Below are 21,496 nucleotides of genomic sequence, written 5' to 3'. Positions count from 1 at the left end.
GCTCATGGCCATGGCCTCGGTCCCACCAAGCCAGCCACCATCTCCTCGTCAATGACACTCCTCCTTGTCTCCCAGGGACTCCCATCCTGCCCCCCCCTTTCTGTTTATAATAATTTGTACCTACTTTTTTCATTTTAAAAAATGTATATTTATATTTCAATGGTTTGTGATTGTTAGTCAATAATGAATGTATTTGGGTGAATGAACACCTACTGCAATTGAAGGTGATGTTTCTGATGCCAGTGGGAGGTGGAAATGTTGAAAGGGAAGAAGCGGATTGTTACACTCGGGGATGGAACCCTTGTCCTGGAACAGCACAGAGACTGCTCCAGGGGGCGGAGCACTGAGGGAGACAGAGGCAGTGTCGAGCTTCACCACTGGAGGCCCGAGGTCTCCCTGGAAGGAGCCCATAGGGACCCGGGCCACTTGGACTTAGGTGGGCCTCGCAGGGTCTCCAATAGAATGGAAGTCCAGTGTGCCCACAGGAACTGGGAGGAGCGCTGTAGGTTTTGAGACTGAAGACAGGAGGCAGCAGAGAGAACCAGAACAGGGATGGTGAAGACAAGGTGAGGAACAGAGCCAGGAACTAAGACATGGTCAGGCAAGCAAGGTCAAGTCCAGGTATCAGTCCGAGGAGTGATCAACAAAGCAAGGGTCAAGAGCCAGAGGTCCAATGGTCTAGAACAAGCAGAGGTCTTGGGCAGGCGGCAGGCAGGCAGACATGTCAGGAACAAGCTGAGATCTTGGGCAGGCGGCAGGCAGGCAGGCAGGTCAGGAACAAGCTGAGGTCTTTGGCAGGCGGCAGGCAGGCAGGCAGGTCAGGAACAAGCTGAGGTCTTTGGCAGGCGGCAGGCAGGCAGGCAGGTCAGGAACAAGCTGAGGTCTTTGGCAGGCGGCAGGCAGGTCAGGAACAAGCAGGGAGGTGGCAGGCAGGCAGGTCAGGATAAGCTGAGGTCTTTGGCAGGCGGCAGGCAGGTCAGGAACAAGCAGAGGTCTTTGGCAGGTGGTAGGCAGGCAGGCAGGTCAGGAACAAGCTGAAGTCTCTACCAGAAGGCAGTCCAAGGTAAGACCAGGGAGACGAACAGACGAACAAGCAGGAACTAGCAGGACTAGGAATCAGGAACAGAACTGGAACGAAGGAACCTGGAACAGACTAGGAACAAGCAAGCAGGAACACACAGTGACAATCTCAGGAACAAGATGACCCGATTGCCAAGGCAAGGAAGTGAAGGCAATCACGTTCATATTACGGGGGTTCAATCAGGGTGCACCGCAGAGCTAGGCCCCGCCCTGGTTCCTACTTCAGCGTGGCTGGTCCACGTGCGCGTGCCTGGGGGCGTGGTTAGGCAGGCTGATGGTGCCGGTGCTCGGCATGAGGCCTGGCGCATCGCAGGAGGCCCGGTGGTCATTGCCGCGGAACGCTGCGGCCTTGCTAGGGCCGCGAGGGAGGCAGCGCTGGAACTTGGCACGGGGGCCCAGTCCCGTGCACGGGACGTCTGCGGACGGGGCATGTAACATGGGTAATACCAGTGGAGAGACATGATTATGATGCTGGGTGAAGAGGTAAGGGAAACGGTAATGATGGGGAAGTTGGTATTGTGCCACAATGAAGTGGGCCCTGTTGCAGGTGTGCCATGAAACCTAAAACTTAGGCAAAGTAGTGCTATAGAATATATTTTTTTTGCTCTTGGCCAAGGCGATGCCCCTGGGCCCCACTTACCTGGTTCAATGTGTATGTAAGACTTTTATCCAGGCCTTGGGCATAGAACTCCACCATGTTCTCACCCTTCTTCAGAGCAAGGCTAATGTCTGGCCTTTGTCCAAACCATGGACCATAAAGAAGAGTCCTAACACATAGCTCACACTCAACTAAAAGCTTTTATTAAGTCAACATAAGAAAATTCATTGGTTGACAGACCACACAGCACTGGCAACATACTTTATGGCGCTGATAGTTCGTTGATCAGGCGGGACATTTTTACCACTGCCTTGGTGTTTTCTGTACAAATTTTATCGAGTACCTTGTGCACAGACTCCCAATCCTGGGTACTTAAAGCTTGACATCAGGCCGGTGCAGAGGTCAGTGCCCATCCCCTCCATGGAAAAGACTGCCTCTCCCAAGGCATCTGGAACCATGGTTATCTCATCTCCCAGTTTCAGGGATAATCTGCGAACAGGTCAAGTGTGTTTGTTACCTTGGGTTGGGTCTCCTCGACAAGCAGGCTTGGTTGGCGGGGGGGAAACTTCTGTTGAATTAGGAAAGGTGGTATCGGAGGAGACTGTATCTCTCCTTCAACGCCATCAGCCGCACTGTTGACTCCTTGATCTGTGGAGAAAGATAAAAACAAGTTGAAGTTCTTTATATAATTCTCAACTGTTAACCACACAAGCCCCCAAAAGAAAAACATCATATGCAAACATGGAAGCACATTTAAAAATCATACCTTCACTCGGCCCTGTGTCGCACCCGTATGGTGCACCCACACCATCCACAACCTCTGGACGAAGAGTGCTCAGGACTAACTCCTCAATGGGGGTCAAAATGATATCGCACAGTAGCCCACTACCAGTCCTGCATGCCGAAGCCTCGACTTATGCTGCTTTTTCTTTCACCTGTGTCATGCCAGTGGTGCTGGATTTGTTTGACATCTCCGTTTTTTACCGACAAGGAACTCACATCCACAGCTATCCTCTACCAAATCCTTTCCTTGGTAGAAGAGGAAGACTTCAATTAGAAGAGCACTTTATAATTTTCACACACGGTCCGGCAAAGGAGTTCCTTCTTGGCGCCTGAGAATCGTGCATCACATGATTGCTTCTTGGGTATTTGACAACTGCTGGGACCTGCCTGCTCTTCCTGACCTTCAGCATCTCTCGCCACCTGAATGAAGGGTCACTTTTCAGCCATGACAATCTAATTCTCTGCCCATCAGAACTGTGAATGAAAAAAAAACATTGCACACAATTCCAAATTAATTTTATTTATTTATTTATTTAAAGGGGTTTTTTTTATATACTGCTAATAAAATTAGTAACAATCCATCTAGGTGGTTCACAATGATACACACATAATGATTAAACTAAAAACAATATGACCAGAGTAGATACAAGATAAATATAAATAATACAATATTAAAGGACAACTATTTGAACATAAAACATTTCATTAATAAATTGAGGGAGTGATTAAAAGTTAAGCAATACTGTAAGCGGCAGAGCAAAGATGAGTTTTAATTTGCAATTAAAGGTAATATGTAGGAATATCTATTGTCCACAAAGCAATGTCCCCTAATGAATCAAACATACCAGCCTAATGTTTCGAAATGTTCAACAAAATAGATCTGCCAGCAATAGCAAATCGAATATGAATCCCATGCACCAGTTCACAGTAAAGATCCAATTGAAGAGCTGAACGAAAAAGGATTATCTGACTCTTTGCAGTGATTTTTATACCCCCAAGCAGGATTATAGTGCAAAGCATGACACGTCTCTCTCATGTTCCATACACCGCATGTGCTTCTGACAGATATGCCTCTTTGACAGAAGTTCAACGCACGAGCGATGCTATACGGATGTCCTGTGCTATAAGTTAGGTAGCTCTTTTTGACCACTACACACATTTTGGGTGCCCTGTTCATTTGTGTTTCATTTAAATACTGCATCAAGTGCCCAGGAGAGGAGGATGTGTGCACATTGAAACTGTGGCCACCAAGTTTGGACATACTGTTTTGGCGGGTCCATATTGCATCAGTCTGTTTGACTATCAATTATTAGTTATTTTGGGAGTTTTATGGATGAGAAATTTCAGATATCGATGTGAGGAAGGAGAGGGAGAGATCTCAGGAATGGGGAGAGGAGGACTGGAGATGAGAAGAAATGAAGATTGGGGATGTGGCTGGAGGTGAAGGAAGGTTTGGGGGAAGAGAAGACCAGGAATGAGGGGAAGGAAAAGAGGAGTTTCTTGGCTTTGAATGGGAATCCAGAGAAGAGAAAGGTGTCCTCCTTCTGGCTCTAGCCCTCTATCATCTCAAATTTCCCCTCCCTTCTTTCCCTCTCCCCAACCATGGTCCTTACCACTTCTTTCTCTCCTTTCCCACTCTGGTCCTCTTTCTATCCCTTCCTCTCCTCATCCTCAGTCCTTTTTCTCTCCCTTCCTATCCCCATCCCAAATGCCCATACATACACGCACATATCCACCCTACTTCAGCTCCACTTTCACTGATGCTTAGCTTCCCTTTCACACCATCTCTCAGTCTTTCATACACCCCATCCACTCTATTCACATAACCCTCAGACCTTCTATCACACCCTCGCCCCTCTTTCACTTAAACCACAGCCCCTCTATCGCATCTCCCTTCTTTCACATTATCCGCAATCCCAGGTCCTGCTTTCACGCAACTGCCCTTCTTCTTCCTTCCTCCTTCCTCCTCCCTCCCACACTCATTGAACCAGTAGTAGGGGCAGAAGACTGGCATCATCTTGGGCCATTTCCTTCTCCTCTGACACCTGGTGTCCAAGTCAGACGAATGCTTTGAAGCATGCCGGAAACCACACTGCTGAAAATGGAAAACATCAGTAAGGATCTAGGCAGCAGAGGAGGAGGATGTGGCCCTCTGTGCTTCTGCTCTCCTCCTCTTGCTGCCTGATCACCATGGGATGGAGGGGAGAATTGGTTGGAGAAGGAGGATGGACAGCCTCTGCCTTCCTAATCTGGCTGAGCCCCCCCGTCTCCCGGGGTGATTCTGCAGGGATCTGCAAATTCTTTGGGAAGGGTTGGATTTTGCGGCCCTTCCCTTGGCTGTGGAATCCCAGGAGGCCAGGAACCATGACTGACTGATGAATCTGGAGCAATCTTTGTTCTGGCCCTTCTCTGGTATAAAATGTTGATGCAGCTTCCCTTCTGAGTTTTGTGTATAAGGACATTCTTATGCATGCTTATAAATAAAGCCGAGTATGGTAATATATTCATTGATTGCTTTGCCTCCACTCGTTTTCTTTCTATAAGAAATCTGTACTCTAGTGTATGGCTTATAGACTCTATGATAACAAGTGATTTTTGATGTATTTATTTTTTTGTAAGAAAAGCCGTTTGGTCTTTGTGAAACAACTTTCCTAACTGTAGCAAAAGTGAAAGCGAACTTTTCCATTTTCACAGTACAAGAAGAGATGAGGAAAAGATAGCAGCAGCTAGCAATTTTACAAAGAAAGCCAGAATAATAGTTGAATGGTGAATGGACCCAGATTCAGGACCTGAGCAAATCCCTTCTTTTTGAAGCTTTCGTGGTGCATACACTGATTGTGATTATGGCAGCTATTCTTACTACAAGGCACTGTTAATTTTCCAATAACATTGAGCATGACAGTCCCATTCAGCAGTTCAGTTTTGCTGTTGTATTTCATCAGGTAACATAGTATCTGCTGTGGATAATAAGAAACCTGTGCATTCACATTCAGACAGTAATATAATGTATCAAAGGTATGTACACATTCTCACGAACATTCGCAATACTTATCTGCCGTCTAAAGCTCACAGGTTATTACAACAGTTTCATAGCGGCTGTGGTATAAGTTTGATAGCCAAACCAGGGCAACATCTTTGGTCTGTCATGCTAATATTATGATTAGGAAAGGTATCTTTTTACTTTACTCGGCAGCATGGCACAATTACTTCAAGTGGCTATTATGATGCTACTTATTCACACTGCAGTAAATTCACTCAACTCAAGGCTGAGAAAAGGCCATGGTGAATAGGTGTATAAGAAGGCTGTGGAATAAAAAAAAAATAAAAAATTGCTATTCAGAGGCTGTATGGGAGGCCAAATAGCAGCGAAGTAGGTGGTTAATGAGCACCTAATGAAGCCTATGTGGCCCTTTCTGGCTGTGAGCTGTCAAATGCACTAGCACCCTCATTACAATGATGGTAACTTTCAAATGGGCGCACATATACGCGTGTGGGTTGGCAGAGGATCTGAAAAAGAGGAAGTGTTTTTTAAAGAACAGGGAAATCAGAAGTGATGCAAATTGAAACACAACTTTATGCAGTGAAAACATTAAAACACTGGACAATTAAAAAAAAAAATCTTTCTTACACTGAGAGTTCAAGTGTAACAAAGATTTTTCTGCCATTTTTATCAGGGCAAACAACAATGGAGTCATATTAAGACCAAGCGAGTCTCCCCCAGAAACAGATGAACATCGAAACACTGCACCATGTTAGGATCTCATCAGCAAAGAATTGGTCATTGTAACTGCCACAAAGCTAAGTATCTTCACTAAGAATATTTTTTGCATTACACTGCAATGTAAAAATTAGAAATAAGGGATCTGTAATGATGTCATAGAGTTTCAGGCACTATTTCCCATTCCATCACTCTTACAAGAGACGGTCCCACAAAACGTTTGCTAACAGAATATAATTATCCTGAGTATCAGGGCTTTGTTTGTTGTAGTGATATTTTTCCCTATCCACGATATAGGGCTTTTTTGATGCGCTTTTTGTCATTTTGATAGAGCTTTAACAAATATCAAGCTTCTCTTTCTGCCACGCTGGTGCCCCTGTGCATGGTATTAATTTCCTATGATTTGGGCAGAGTCCTCCGCTGCGTGCTATGGAAATGCGCGTGCTTTTTCCGTGTTTGCCACGTAATACCTGTTATGTTACTTGTCTTTGTCTTTCTTGGTTGCATAATATGAAGCAGGGAATGCATATTACAGTGTGCTCTTGATAAAATGTGTGGTATTTTTCCACACAATTTTGTATTTAACTTCAGCCTACTGAACTAAAGGGGGGGGTGTTTGTCTGAAGGTCTTGTTCCACAAAGTGTATTTCACTGGAAGTTAAATCAAACTTTGAACTTTTATTTGAAGCTTCACCTGAAAACGTTCTCAACAAATTTTGAGTTTTATTCACTGACCTTTTCCAGCATGGGTTATGTTAACATTGTATGCAATAATAAAGAACAAAATATGAAACTAATACTTTGCTGACCTTTAATTTTTTTCCCTGCATTTTCCACTTGTTCTGTAGTCATGATGAGGTTAGACTGGAGGGATGAATATTCTCTCCTGTGGAAGTTCATTCTTCAGAAATGTGTACTATCTACCCACTAGTCATTCAATAACATCTTGAGAGAACTGCTTGAGAAGGCGCCTGTGCATAGATTCAGTTTGACTCTATAGAAACTGTATACTATAGCTCAGAAATATGAAGTGCCTCGGAAAGGATATCGCTGAACTTGATTTAACAACATTTTTCCTTGAAGACACAGAACGGGAGAAAGCATCTGATCAAGCCGACCCATTATTTCACAAAACTTTCATGGAGAGACCAAGGACAGTAACTTTCAAACCTGGGTCTGGCTAAATTTTAGATGCAAGGGGGATAATCCTCAAACAGCTGCATGTACCCCCATATATGAATATATATGGGTGTGTGAAAATCTACTCTGTTTTATTACCTGTGCATATATGATATGCACTAATATATATTGCACTAATCTGGATACATTCCAACTTATCCCTCTAAATAGTGCAAAGCCACTACTTAGCCAGATACATTTTAAAAGTGGTACTTATCCAGCTAAGTCAATTCAGATTTAGCCAGATAAGCAGCATTTTTAAGACTTATCTGGATAAGTGCAGCTACTTAGTGGATAAGTCAGAGCTTATCTGGATAAGTGCCACTTAGCTGAATAAGTCTGAATTTATCCAGATAAATACCACTTTCAATACTTATCCAGATAAGTGGCAAGCAACTGCTATACTCACAGATTTTTATGTCTAATTTTAAAAATATGTGCATGGATATTTTACCTACATAATTCACATGCATTTACCCCCGTAAATCGAGTTTTATATGTATAAGTCAGGAGATGTTCTAACATGCATGTAGCAATGAAATTACCATAGTCTACCAGTTCACCCAGTCCATCTGCAGGTCATCGAGACCCCCCTGACTCTTCAGCCTCAACTCCCCCAATTTCACACAGACCCCCACCCAATCATTATTTCACTTTTAAGACATTTACGATCACACACTGCAGATATAGAGCAGATGTAAATATACACTAACACCCGAATCCGGGGGATATGCGCATGGCCGGGCCTTCCGTGCGCTGAACGCATTTGAGATACAGCCCAACCATGCGCATATCTTCCGGTATGCACAGAAGTACCGGGCCAGCAAAAACAGACGGGTCGGGGTCAGGGCGGGGTCTGGGGGGGGAAGGGGCAAGGCACCTGTCCTGGGGAAGTGCGTACCAGCAGCCAGCCGGGGTGCCGAAGTTACTCCTGCTCTGAAGGAGCAGTAAGTATTAAAACAAAAATATTTTAAATACCTAGGTAGGAGTCATGGAGGAAAGGGGAAAAGGTAGAAAAGGTAGTTAGGGGAATAGGGAAGTTCCCTCCCAGTCCACTCCTTCATTGGAGCGGACTGGGAGGGAACTGGGGAAGGCCCTAATGCGTCGTCGTGCGTATGTTTTTAAAATCCCCCCCATTGCATGCGGAAGAGGCCACCCACCCACACATGCGCACGGACATTAAAATCTGGCGTGCACGTGCGCGCGGGAATTGTATTTTATAACATGTGCATGCCGACGCGCGCATGTTATAAAATAGCCGTGTCCATGTGCGTGTGCCGGGAACCACGTGCATATGGACGCCCACATGTGTTTTCGAAAATCGACTCCTAAGCTGCCAAATATACGTGCATAAATTGCTTATAAAATAGCAACTTCCACAATTAAGTGCTGGTCCTGACCCAGAACAATCCTGGCCTCCCCCATTTTTTACACCTGCAGTTTTACTCTCGAGCCTGTACTTACGCATGTATGTTTGAAGTTTATAAAATAGCATTTATGGGAGTATTTATTTATTTATTTATTTATTTAAACATTTTTGTATACCGGCATTAGTTGTGGACATCATGCCGGTTTACATCAAAACTGGTAAAGTATGGAAGTTACATGTTAACAGGGAATTAGAAACTGGGAGGAGGGTAAATAATTAAATAGGATAGACGAGAAATAACAGTAACATTAAAGTACATGCTATTCACATTCACATGCATATATGCAGATATTTATGCATGCCAATAAAGCAGTTCCCATTACTTCTTATCGGGCCAATTCAGTAAAGTCCACGGGAGAGCGGGCAAACGCCTGCTCTCCCGGCGCGCGCAGAGGCCACTTGCCTGTGTGCGCGATACAGTATTTAAATGAGGCCTGGTGGTAGAAACGGGCAAAAGGAGGCGCTAGCGTGTCCCTAGCACCTCTTTTTTGACAGGAACGGCGGCTGTCAGCGGGTTTGACAGCCGAAGCTCAATTTTGCCGGCGTCGGTTCTCGAGCCTGCTGACAGCCTCGGGCTCGGAAACTGGACACCGGCAAAATTGAGCGTCCAGTTTTTGACCCGACAGCCGCCGGCTGACTTCAAATTTTTTTTTTACTTTTTTTACTCTTCAGGACCTCCGACTTAATATCGCCATGGTATTAAGTCGGAGGGTGCACAGAAAAGCAGTTTTACTGCTTTTCTCTGCACTTTCCCAGTGCCGGAAGAAATTAGCGCCTACCTTTGGGTAGGCGCTAATTTCTGAAAGTAAAATGTATGGCTTGGCTGCACATTTTACTTTCTGAATCACGCGCGGATACCTAATAGAGCCATCAACATGCATGTGGAGGGCGCTATTAGGTTCGGCGGGTTGGACGCGCGTTTTCCGCCCCTTACTGAATAAGGGGTAAGGGAAAACGCGCGTCCAATGACAGGTTAACAGTGCGCTCCGTTGGAGCGCACTGTACTGTATCGGTCCATATGTGAATGATTTCAATATTTTTTGAGCTTTTTTTTATGTTTGGAAAAAAGAGGAAAGATCTCTTCTTTCATTCTGTCAAATAACTATCCTTTCCCCTAAAATGTAAAATGTTTCTTCTCTTCTTAAATACAGTCCAGTATTTTGCATGCAAAAGCTGCTTTTAGAGATGTTGCGCTGGAGGTGGACCCTTGGCCTGGCGCAGGGTTGGTACGGCCCTCTGAGGGTTCCCAGAGGGCGCCTGCTGCCAGGAGGCGGAGCACACAAGGAGACAGAAGCTAACTGGAGCTTCACCAATAACAGTCCGCGGGTTGAGCCCTTGGATTCCCGGTCCACCAAGAGTAAGGGTGCTTGGCTCATGGAGGACAGATAAGTAGACTGGAGTTGAGTATACCGGAGGCCAGTGGAACAGAATAAGAGCTGAAGGATAGGCAGCGCCTAGTTGTCTAGCTTGGAGGAGGCCACGGGTGACGTCAGAACAGACTGGCCTGGTGGTCACAGGAGTAGCAAAGAGAATGTCCGAATGGAGCGCAAGGGTCAAAGCCAGGGTATCCGTCTGAGAGTGGTCAGCCAAAGCAAGGGTCAGTTCCAGGTGTCAGTCTGAGCTTGGTCAGTGGCAGGCGAAGGTCAGTTCCAGGTATTAGTCTGAGCATGGTCGGTAGCAGATCCAGGCAGTGGTCCAAACGTGGTCAAAGGCAAGCCAAGGTCAGTACCGAGTATCAGTCCGAGAAGGTACAACCTGAGGATGCTGGAACACAGGGAGGACCAAGGGAACACAGGAACGCAGGAGCTCTAGAACAGGCACAGGAACAAGGAACGCAGGAAAACTGGAACAAATACAGAAACAAGGAATGCAGGAACACAGGACGGCAACTAGCTTCACTAACAAGACGACCCGTTTGCCAAGGCAAGGAACTGGAAGAAGGACCTCGCCTCTTATAGTCCTGCTAGGTGACGTCATCGGGAGGCATCCAGGCCGAGGTTCCTGCCCTCGGCCCTTTAAATGTGGAGACGTCGGCTGCACAAGCGCCTAGGGGCGGGGCCGAGGACGCTAAAGACGCGGAGCCCCTACGGGAGTTCTGCTGAGAGGCCTGCGACGTGGAGGAAGCCGGAGAAGCCTGAGGAGAGCGTCGGGGATGTCAGGAGCTGGCAGCCGCGGCAAGGGAAGAGGAGCCGGAGCTTGTAGAGGGGAGCCCGAGGTGAGCAGGGCCGGCCATAGCACTAGTGCGGCCGGGGCGCACAACAAGAGGGTCGGTGCTGGCCATAGGAAGGGCACATTTCAAAAGCATTTCAGCAAATAAAAGTGCTTTACCTGCTGAAATGGGCTTTTAAATATTTGCACATCCTAATATACAGGTCAGTTTACACACATGTTATCCTGTGCGCTCATAAGTTTACTCAGATTGAATGGAGGCAATCCTGTGGGTGAAGCTGAGGAGGGATTTGCATGTACTCACATAAATTTGAAAATTCAAATGTATTTCCATACATTTTTCTAAAATATTTTAGCACTCTAAACAGCAGGTGTATGTATGATTATGGATTATGAGAAAAAAAGTGTGAAAGCTTACTGGGTAGACTGGATGGGCCTATTGGTCTTCTTCTGCAGTCATTTCTATGTTTCTATGTATGTAGGTAGATTTGATGGGCTAATTATAAAACCAGATTTCCAGGTATCAGATTTATGTATGTAATTATTTTGAAAACTCGTATAACTTATGTGTGATGTTGCAAAATTATCCCCTTAAATATAACTTTGCTGTAGATTTTGAGTGCAAAGAAAATGTACTTTTCAAAAATTAATTTTATATTTCATTGAGTTCTGATTCTACTTGACCATCAAGATTGTCTTGTAATATATATATATATATATATATAAAGTTTAATAATTTATAAATAAAAATCAACTATATGTAATGCCAACCTTAATCTCTACATTTATACAACATACTCCCCATTTTTTTTATCCCATTTAAAATAATTTTTTTTTGTGGTCACAACTTTTTTAATCTGTCTCACATACTCATTCTGCTGTGATAAGAGGGTTAGGAGATGTGATCTGACTGCACACGTGATCTCTGAAAGAAGGATAGGAGTTTGATGGCCATAATTGATTCAGCAAGTGCAAGAAAATTCAACAATCCACCAACTCAAAATTGAGCATAGAAGAAATAGTTGAAAATATGTTTTGTTCTTTTGCTTTGAGATTTGCTGTGGGTACAAAATGCTCATGGGCATTTGCACCAGCTTTTTATTTCATTGTAGGGCACTGAACAACAAAGTCTTCAAATTTTTCTAAAAACTTGTTAATTAACTCTAGCCACAGAACATGAGATAATTCATTCCATAATGTAGGCATCACAGAAGTAAAAGCCCAAGATTTTATCCAGGCATGTTTAAAAAAAATTGCTAGACTAAAAGCAATTTACCAGGGTTTGCCAAACTAATTTCTCCATCAAATATGGAGGACCAAACACAGAGCCTTAAAGGTCAGTGCCAAAATTTTAAGCTGAACCCTGGCAGAAATGGGCAGCAAGTGGAGCTCTAACGAGGTTAGGGCTGTTCAGCTTGGAGAAGAGATGACTGAGGGGGGATATGATAGAGGTGTTTAAAATCACGAGAGGTTTAGAACGGTTAAATGTGAATCGGTTATTTACTCTTTTGGATAATAGAAGGACTAGGGGGCACTCCATGAAGTTGGCATGTGGCACATTTAAAACTAATCGGAGAAAGTTCTTTTTCACTCAATGCACAATTAAACCCTGGAATTTGTGGCCAGGGGATGTGGTTAGTGCAGTTAGTGTAGCCGGGTTTAAAAAAGGATTGGATAAGTTCTTGGAGCAGAAGTCCATTAATTGCTATTAATCTAATTAACTTAGGGAATGGCCTCTGCTATTACTTGCATCAGTAGCATGGGATAGACTTAGTTTTTGGGTACTTGCCAGGTACTTGAAGCCTGGATTGGTCACTCTTAGAAACAGGATGCTGGGCTTGATGGACTCTTGGTCTGACCCAGTATGGCAATTTCTTATGTTCTCTTGTGTTCTTTTGTGGTATAGCTCTCTCCCTATTAGATTAAGCCTAGACCATTTTTGTATCCAAATTCTGAATAATCTACAGGCTCTTAATCAACCTGTCAGGCTTATAAAAGTTCATTACAATAATCCAACTAGAACAACACCAGGGGAAAGACCTCCTCCTTTAAGGCACCATCTGACAAAAAAAAGGGTTGAAGGGACTGCACCATAGCCTTGAAAAACCTTTTCTAACTAGGACATTAAAATGCATTTCCAAAGAGCATGCACTTTCCAACAAACCCCCTAGATCCTTCACGTTTCCAGAATGCACCAATAAAACCCATCTATTGGAGCACAAGGCAGATGCAATGTAGTGCTAACAAAGCCCAGTGCAAAAATGTCTGTCTTCTGCCCATTCAATTTAAGCTTCCTTGCCAAAAGCCATTCAGGCATTGCAAACAATTATTAACAGCTGACCAAAATGATAGACATTAGACCATCATTCCTAACATGAAATAGAAGCTGCATATCATCTGCATATCTTTAAATGGGATACGGTCAGGGCCGGTGCAAGGGGATTTGGCGCCCTAGGCGAGCCTTCTTCCTTGCGCCCCCCCCCCCCGGTCTCGGCCCCGACTCCTACCTCATTCTCAATCACGCCCGCTGACTGGGGTTTTCTGGGTCGCGAGCAGATTGGGCACTGCTTGCGGCCCGCCAAATCTCCACTCCTCTTTGCCACCACTTGCGGCCCCATATGGCTCGCACCCAGTGGCGCACCAAGGGTCTCCAGCGCCCAGGGGCCAATGCATTTGTGTGCCACAGAAAATCAGTGGCATCTCTAGACAGAAGAATTTGTTTTGGGTGGGGGGGGAGCCAAAATGACATTTCTTCATCACACCCACCTCTATAGCATGGATCCTGCTTTAAAATTGGTTATAAAAAAAAGTGTTGTTAAAAAAAGTCCAAAGGGTCCTCTGCATTATTTTAAAAAGCTGGCCAGTTTCACACTTCTAGTAAAACTACTATAAAATTATTTGATAGCCTCATTCAACTAATTCTATGTGATTATGAGAATGAAGTCTGGAATATATAGGAAGGGACAGAATGTCAATATAAATCCTGCACCTCCAGTTCTGTATCTCTGTGCATCCACTGAAATTCCCCCAAACAATGGAGCTTGGATGTTTCCCTTACAGCTCATCATACTAAAAGATATTTTCAAATGCTGGTGTCACCTCACAGTAACAGCAGCACAAACACCTTCCACTGCCAGACACATTGTGAACTAACATAAAGCACCGCAAAAGAGACACCCAAAATCTATACTGCAATCCCATCATAATATAACAGTAATAACACCAAGGATTCAAACAATAATAACCCTACCTGTGAAAAAGCAAGGGTAAATATTACACTGGGTCCTGGGATAACAATACACCACCTACTGAGGAAACAAAACAAACCAGATTGCTATAGATCCCTATGCTAGCAGAATCTCTCATCGTGGTCACACACACAGAGCAGAGACAGACCCTCACCAAATACAGAATACAAAATAAAGGAGCACAAATTAGACAAAAACTGGAATGGAAACCCCAAGAAGCCAGACTCTGTGTATTAATAATGGAAAAACAGAACCACCATTCCTCATAAAACAAATAAAATCAAGAAACAAAGCATCAGTTATAATAGTAAAACCATACTAATAAAATATTTTAAAACTACTGATAAATAGAATTTCTATTAATTAAAATCATATACATTTTTTACAATTTCCCAAACACCAATAAAATATTTCAAAACAGTACATATATCAAATAACACACAATAATTAAAATTAATAAGGATTTTAAAAAGCCCCTGCTGTCCATACATGGGAGCTCTTGATTTCCAGTCACCCTGATATTGTTGAGGATTAGGAGGTTATCCTCTCTCTCTCACACATACTCACATGTCCATTCTCTCTCACACATACACTGTCACATACATACACATTCATGCTCTTATACCCAACCATAACCTCTCGCTCTCACAGACACTGACACACTCAGGCTCTAAGGCACTCTCTCCCCCTCCACACACACCCCCACACAAACTCTTACTCCCCTGGATTTTCTCATACACACTCATGCTCTCACTCTCACTCTCACTGGCTCCCTCACATACACACAAACACACACTCCCAGGCAAGCTCCCACTCGTTCTCACACACACACACACACACACAGGCAAGCTCCTAGTCATTCTCACACTGAACCCCAGGCAGGCTCCCATTCATTTTCACACCACTCCCTCCCCATCCCCCAGGCATGCACACATTCATTCTCACACACACAGACCCCCAGGCAGGCACCAATTTATTCTCACACACACACATACACCACAAACAGGCAGGCACCTATTCTCACACATACAAACCCCAGGAAGACACCCATACATTCTCATTCACAGACACACCCTCAGGCAGGCACCCATGCATTCACACACATACACCCCCAGGCAGACTCCCATTCATACACATGCACACACTAAAGGCAGAGACCCCCTCTCTTTCTTTTGCCAGCAACCTCAGAGCCTCTCTCATTCTTCTGCTACCACTGTCACTGCCGCTGTATGGCTATTGCGGAGGTGCTGATTGCTGCTATTGGCACTGAAGCCCATTCTGCTGCCTCCTCTGTGCAGGCCCCATGGGCTTCCAGTTCCTCCATGCTGATCTCGTACATTGTGAGATCCGCATAGAGAAAGTGCTACTCTTGCACATTCCCAAAGATTACATGTTCCAATCAGTAAAAAGTAATTTATTTCTTTTTACATTTGCTGTCTGATCTTAGTTTTCTAATCGGTTGGTCACAGGCTTTTTTTTTTCCACCTTCCCTTTCTTATTTTTTTGCCAATTCCTTTTATAACATATTTCTTTTCTCTCCATCTGTCTGCTTCCCTCAAACACACGGTCAGGTTCTCATTCTCACATGCTTTCTCTCTCTCACATACACAGGCACTCATTCTCACATGCTGTCCCTCATACAATCATTTATACACAGTCTCTCTCTTGCACATGCTGTCTAACTCTCACTCCCACATGCTGTCTTGCTCAAGCACAGGTTCTCACTGTCACATGCTCTCTCTCATATAATCATTCCTACACACAGGATCTCACTGTCACATGCTGACTCACACACACACAGGCTCTCTCTCACTCCCACATGCTGTCCTGCTCAAGCACAGGCTCTCACTGTCACATGCTCTCTCTCATACAATCATTCCTACACACGGGCTCTCACTGTCACATGCTGACTCACACACACACAGGCTCTCTCTCACTCCCACATGCTGTCTTGCTCAAGCACAGGCTCTCACTATCACATGCTGTCTCTCTCTCTCACACACAGAGGCTCTCCCATGCTGTCTCTGCAAACATTCAGGTCTTCACTCCCACACACACACACACACACAGTCTCTCAACTCATCTCATACACGCACACATACACTGTACAAACCCTCAGTCTCTCTCTCACCTCTGGGCCTCCTCTTCTCGGGCCACTGCAGGATGGGCTCTGCAGCGGCCCCGGTCTTCTCGAGCCGCGCTGATCCTCTTCTGAACGTGGCAGATGCTCCTCCTCTTTCCTGCCCGCGCGGCTCCGGCAACATTTTTCTTCCGGGGCCGCGCGGGCAGGAAGGAGGAGAAGTTCCTGCATTGGCTGATGCTCCTCCTCCTTGCTTCTCCTCCTTCCTGCCCGCGCGGCTCCGGCAACATTTTTCTTCCGGGGCCGCGCGGGCAGGAAGGAGGAGAAGTTCCTGCATTGGCTGATGCTCCTCCTCCTCCTTCCTGCCCGCGCGGCTCCGGCAACATTTTTCTTCCGGGGCCGCGCGGGCAGGAAGGAGGAGGAGCACCAGCATGTTTAGACGCGACTGTACCACGGCCCTGCGATCTTCTTGCTGTGTGTATCTGCCATTGGGATGACGTCCACCGGCGGCCATTGGCCGTCAGCGGCTCGGCGCCCCCTAATGCTCAGCGCCCTAGGCGATCGCCTAGTTCGCCTAGTGCTTCCGCCGGCCCTGGATACGGTCCAACCTAAAGGTTTGAGCGAAGCATTTTATTAAGCTAGAAAGCAGTTGTTATCTGGTTTTCAAGTAGTTAAAGTTTTTTTTAGCATTCAATGGGCTGTAGTTAAAAGGAGCTTCCGAAATAACCACTGGATGCAAGCTTACTTGGGGAGGTGTTATTCTGTTACATGTGTAAGGTAATGTGCAGTTCTTTTGTAACAATATCGAGGGGTAATGTAATTTTGGTATAATTACAATTTCATTCCAGTAGGGAGGTCATAAGGAAAAGGTTATTTGAATTCACTAAGTAACTTATATTTGTTGCTTTGTTGACAGTGGCAACAGGTGGTCAACAAAGCAACAAATAACTGTTTGATTTGGTGCACCAATAAGAAAATAGGATACCACCTTATAAAATTACTTCTTGAGATTTGTAATCTTTGCACTCTGTAGTTAATATCGTTTAAAGCGTGACAATATTGTAATGAGAGTGTATCTCGACCTTCATGGGATGTTTTACAGCGTTGAAACTCTTTGAATCAGCATTGCATCAGACATGGAACGATGATATTCCACGCTTGACATCAGTTGATGAATCACTGGAATAGATTTCCTATGGGAAACAAGAGCCCCTGATGAAGCCTTATTACAGGCTAAACAAAGGCCTTTGTCAGGACTATGAAGTCAGGAGTGCTGCACTCATATGAATGAGTACAACGATACAATTTTCAAAGAAGTCCTTTGATACCCATGAAACCTCTTTATGGACATTATGCCACTGAAAGAATTTTGTCTAAGAACAGTATGATCCCAGCTGTGTAATTTAGAATATAGTAGCTATTGTAGTTTTGGAAATGCTTGTCTGTACACTGGTGAATTGTTTGTGAATTATATTGTATTTTAAAGTTGTGGGCTTAGCATTGTTAAAGATATGTGGATTGGTAATCTCAATAGTTTTTGAGGAGACAGATTCTGACTATGTTTGTGGTATGAGTGCTTGAGAATGAATGGTATATATGTGGGTATAATATGGGTACAGTACTGTAATATAGGCATTTGAATATGTAGGTGGTGCCTCAATATTTAATAGGGATGTGCAGACAAAAAGTTTATGTTCATAAGTCCATAAGTCGAAAAGGGGGGTCAATTTCGGTCAGTATGGACATATGGAGAATTCCATAAGTTGAGTCTATGTCCATACGTGCACCGGTTCCCTAAATAAAAATTTAAACCCCTCACCCTCCTTAATCCCCCCCAAGACTTACCAAAACTCCCTGGTGGTCCAGCGGGGAGTCAGGAAGCCATTATTCTATTCCTTTGCGAGGAGCACGTGACGTCCACGTCACGTCGATGACGCGGCCGTCACGTGGTCCACCGCGGTTCCGCTCCCGGACCCCTCGTTGGACACAAACAGAACTTTTGGCCAGCTTGGCCAATATATTATATTACTTATCTTGTGTTGGCAACTGGTCCAACCTTTCATGAGGACAATCCTTGTCTCAAGCAACCTTCAGAGCAGAGGAACAGAGACCATCAGTGTGTCAGTGTGTGTTTTGGTTTTGATATATGAAACCTCCACCTTTTGCTCTATTTATATTTTACATTCGATTGTTGGGGGGTATTGAAATTATGTAGATTGTGTACAAGTTTGACCTTACCAATTGCGGCGATTATATTGTATAAGAAAAATTCTCAAACAAGTTAAGGAATTCATTATATTTTTTAGTTGAGTATGTAGCAATGACTCTGGAGTATTACTGCTTTGTGGAAATGGGGGAGGGGATTTCCCTTTTTCTCAGCCCGGATGATCTCAGCTCTGGATACTCAGATCCTTGGATGGGCTCAGCTGGACAACTGTGTTCCAAGGATATCATGGAGGTATCAAGCTCTGTACTGAGAACACAGAGTTTTTTCATTATGGATCTCTCAGGGACATTGTTATTATTGGTAGTTAATTGCATGAAGCGGGATCAATTATACCTCAGAGGTTTTTTCTGTCTTTGAGTGCTGATAAGAGTATCTCTGCTTTTACTTACAGTTCCTTGAGGAGAGGTCTTGGGGATGGATGGTGGCAAGATGGTTGGGTTTAGGCAAACGAAGTGACCTTACATTTTTGGGGTTTGGATTTTAGGGTTGTTAGGGAGTTCGGGGGGAAGGATGGGGGAATCGGGGTAAATTGCTCATCAGTTATTAGTGTGGAACATTTTAAGTAAGGGATGGTTCTGACAGGGCAGTGTAATATTGGGGGGCACCTTAGCTGGGAGGGGGGCTGGCTGCCCTAAGCAGTGGGTTTTCCTTTATTTTATCCCATATAAGTATTGGGATTAGTCCTGGGTAAAACTACTGTGAAATTAGTATCCTGGAATGTTTACAGAATATACATTCCTTTTAAGAGGGAAAAGATCTTTTCAGCATTAAAGAAGTTAGCTGCTGATATAGTGTTTCTTCAAGAGACCCATTTAAGTGACTTTGAGCATTTGAAGCCTAAGAGGGAGTGGGATGGGCAGCTGCATTATGCTTCCGGTACAATTAAATCTGCGGGTGTTGCCATATTAACACATAAAAGTGTTTCATTACAGATTGTTCAAGAATTGAAGGATCCCCAAGAACCCTATATTATCCTCATATGGGAAGTAGGAGGGAAAAGGGTTACACTCTGTAATCTTTATGTTCCAAGGGGCAGATTTTTAAAAAGTACACGAGCGCGTACTTTTGTTCTTGCACCTGGCGCAAACAAGAGTATGCCGGATTTTAATAGATACACGCGTATCTTTTAAAATCCGGGGTCAGCGCCCGCAAGGCTGTGCAAAATCGGCTCGGCTCGGCGTGGCTCGGCGCCTATGCGCGCCGAGCCACGCAGCCTGCCTCCGTTCCCTCCGAGGCCACTCCGAAATCAGAGCGGCCTCAGAGGGAACTTTCCGGCGCCCCCCCCCACCTTCCCTTTCCTTCCCCAAACTAACCCGACCCCCAGCCCTAATTCCCCCCCCCCCCCCCCCCCCACACCTTTATTGCAAAAGTTACGTCTGCCCAAGGCAGGCGTAACTTGCACACACCGGGCCGACTGCCGGCGTGCCATGTTCCGGTCCAGGGGCTGGTCCGCAGGCTGTGGCCACACCCCTGGAATGCCCCTGGGCCGGAACCCTGGCCGTGGCCCCGCCCCCGGAACGCCCCCGATGACGCCCCCCAGGAAATCCCCGGGACTTCCGCACGTCCCAGGGCTTTGCACACGCTGGCAGCCTATGCAACATAAGCTTGGCGGCTGCAGGGGGAGCTTTGGGCAGGCTTTCGGGGGGTACGCGTGTATCTTATGCGTGTACCCCTTTGAAAATCTGCCCCCAAATGTCTATGATCACACTTTTTTTTTGTCAGATAATTCAGCGGTTGTTACGTATCATGGAAGAAGTAGTGCTTGTAGGAAGAGATTTTAATCTCATTGCTGATCCAGAATTAGATAAATCATCCCCCCGTAAAAGCATGAAAATGGGTCTTAGGAAAGGTATGCCTTTTTTTTACTTTCTGAATTACAACTTGTAGAACCTTGGCATATTTTTCACCCTTTAGAGAAATATTTAACTCATTTGTCCAGAGCGCATGTAACATTTTCTCAGTTGGACTATTTTTTACTTTCCCAATCTAGGTTTCAGGTATTGGTCACATCACAATCTCTGACCATGCACCTATTTGGCTTTCGTTGAGTGGCTTGGGTGGGAGGTTAACCAATTTAAGGTGGAAATTCCCTTATTATTTATTCACAGACTCTTCAAGATTTCTTGAAAAAATGTTGGGCGGAGTATGAAGCGCGTAATGGGAGATATTTTGAGGATTCTCCAACTATTTCTTGGTATGCAGCCAAAGCTGTTTTAATGGGGGGACATTATTTCTTTCTTAGCCTGGAGGAGAAGGTCGATGGACAAACAAATACTAGTATTAGGGGACAAGTTAGCCCAATGTAAGAAAGCTGTACTCATAAATAACACAGCATTTAACAGAGAGGCCTATCTTGCTGCACAAGTAGCATTAACACACTCCTACATCAAAAAGTTTAAAAAAGTATTTTGTATTATAAATTTAAATTGTATCACCATGCTAATAAAACAGGAAAACTCTTGGCACATTTGGTAAAAGTTGATATGGGACTCAAGTTTATATCCCATCTACGAGGGCTGGGCAGGTAATATTTTACAGTATTTTGTGGATTATTACTCACATTTAGATATGTCAGAGGGTTTTGATTCTATTAAATGTCAGGAATTCTTATCCAGGTTGGTTCTCCAGCATTTTACAGAGGAGCATCAGCAGAGATTAAGTAGACCGATTCACATTGGAGAAGTAATGCTTGGCATCCAGTCAGTTAAATTATTAAAAGCCCCAGGACCAGATGGGTTTAGTGCGGAGTTTTATAAGATCCTAATAGATCAAATTCCTTCTTTACTTAGTAAGACTTTTGCTGCATTGTTAGACCAAGGCAACTATTCTGCAGATGCAAATAAAGCTATCATTACTATGCTTTTCAAACCTGGTGTTGCGAGCGCGGCCTACAGCTGGTGTTGAGAGCATGGAGGCACAGTCGCTAGCTCATAGGAGAGCGTGAGCCCCTGGACCAAGGCACACCATGGGAGGTGAGAGCATGCA

At 44.7% G+C, this 21,496-nt stretch overlaps 1 protein-coding gene and 1 long non-coding RNA gene across 2 annotated transcripts in view; one reads left to right on the top strand and one right to left on the bottom strand.

Annotated features, from left to right (window-relative positions):
- Positions 1 to 1,859: 1,859 nt before the first annotated feature.
- Positions 1,860 to 16,399, bottom strand: LOC115099196. The gene is made up of 3 exons (XR_003858708.1): positions 16,336 to 16,399; positions 2,445 to 2,935; positions 1,860 to 2,326 (listed from the first exon to the last, which is right to left on the bottom strand). It is a non-coding gene; the product is annotated as an uncharacterized LOC115099196 (long non-coding RNA).
- Positions 16,400 to 16,768: 369 nt separating this feature from the next.
- Positions 16,769 to 21,496, top strand: part of NLGN1 (neuroligin 1) — a 1,028,777-nt gene continuing 1,024,049 nt past the window's right edge. The window contains exon 1 of the mRNA XM_029617246.1: positions 16,769 to 16,898. The gene's annotated coding sequence lies outside the window, so the exon portion shown is untranslated. The remainder of the gene's footprint in view (positions 16,899 to 21,496) is intronic.

The sequence above is a fragment of the Rhinatrema bivittatum genome, chromosome 9, assembly GCF_901001135.1.
Source record: "Rhinatrema bivittatum chromosome 9, aRhiBiv1.1, whole genome shotgun sequence".
NCBI classification, from domain to species: Eukaryota; Metazoa; Chordata; class Amphibia; order Gymnophiona; family Rhinatrematidae; genus Rhinatrema; species Rhinatrema bivittatum.
Note: the sequence above shows the minus strand (reverse complement) of the source record. Positions and strands in the feature narration are given on the sequence as shown.